General features: G+C 47.8%; 1 non-coding gene across 1 annotated transcript; it reads left to right on the top strand.

Annotated features, from left to right (window-relative positions):
- The first annotated feature begins 660 nt into the window (after positions 1–660).
- Positions 661–742, top strand: trnas-aga. The gene has a single exon. It is a non-coding gene; the product is annotated as a tRNA-Ser (tRNA).
- Positions 743–1478: the final 736 nt, after the last annotated feature.

Consider the following 1478-nt stretch of genomic DNA (forward strand, 5'->3'; position numbering starts at 1 on the left):
CTCTCATCTTTTAGAATGGGCATGTTGGTTTCAGTTCTTTCATATGCAAATCCCAGAATTTTCTTAAAGTTACATCCTCAAATGAACTTTAACAACACTTGCCTTGTCAGCCCAGATAATGCATTGAAGGTGTGAGGTGCCCTGTGTGAAGCTGCCTGTGCCCCAATGTTCAGACCGATTCTCATCTAAAAAAGGGATTTACAGAATCTTACATGGATTCATGTAGTTTTTGAGCAAAATAGAATGTATTTCTGCAAGTATAAATTCACTCCGCAAATTTATGTGTGTGTGTTTGCGTGCGTGTGTGTGTGGGCGGGGTAGGATTGTCTGTGAGAGAGTGTGTCTATGTGCATGTGTGCGAGTGTGTGAGTGTAAAGGGGTATAAGTCTGTGAGTGTGGGAATGAATGTGTGACCGTATGACAGAGAGATTGTATATGAGTGTGAGTCTGTGTGAGTGTATAGGTCTGTAGGAGTGTTTGTGTATTATATTAGATTACATTAGATTCCCTACAGTGCGGAAACAGGCCCTTCGGCCCACCAAGTCCCCATCGACCCTCCAAAGAGTAACCCACCCAGACCCATTCACCTTCTCCCTACTAATGCACCTATCACTATGGGCAATTTAGCATGGCCAATTCACCTGACCCGCACATCTTTGGATTGTTGTGGCTGAGTGGTTAAAGCGATGGACTAGAAATCCATTGGGGTCTCCCCGCGCAGGCTCATATCCTGCCGACTATGGTGATCGCTTAGCACTTCTAAGTATGTGCGTGTGTGTGTGTGTGTAGTGCAGTGGGGTCACTTGTAGTGTGACATGAGCCCCAGGTCCTGGTTAAGCCATTCCCATAGATACCGATCTTGGCTATCAGCCTCTGCTCGGCCACTTTGTGTTGTTGCCTGTCCCAAAGTCCTTCTTGAAGGATGGTTACCCGAAGGTCTGAGGTCAAATGTCCCGGACCACTGAAGTGTTCTCCAACTGGGAGGGAACACTCCTGTCTGTTGATTGCTGTGTGGTGTTCATTCATCCATTGCCATAGCCTCTGCTCGGTCTTACCAATGTATCATGCCTCAGGGCATTCTTGCCTCCAGCATATGAGATAGACAATGTTGGCTGAGTCACATGAGTACCGTCACGTACATGGTGGGAGGTGTCCCCACGTGTAATGGTGGTTTCCATGTCGACACTCTGACACGTCCTGCAGTGTCTACCGTGACAGGGTTGTATGGTGTTGTCCTGAAAGCCGGGCAGTTTGCTGCGAACAATGATCAGTTTGAGGCTTGCTGGTTGTTTAAAGGCGAGAAGATGAGGCTTGGGGAAGGTCTTGGTGAGGTGCTCATCCTCATCGATAATGTGTTGCAGGCTGCAAAGAACATGGCGTAGTTTTTCAGCTCCTGTGATGCACTGGACAACGAAAGGTACCCTGTTGGTTGCAGCTCGTGTCTGCCTCTTGAGGAGGTCATTACAGTTTCTCGCTGT

This window comes from Chiloscyllium plagiosum, chromosome 9, assembly GCF_004010195.1.
Source record: "Chiloscyllium plagiosum isolate BGI_BamShark_2017 chromosome 9, ASM401019v2, whole genome shotgun sequence".
NCBI lineage: Eukaryota > Metazoa > Chordata > Chondrichthyes > Orectolobiformes > Hemiscylliidae > Chiloscyllium > Chiloscyllium plagiosum.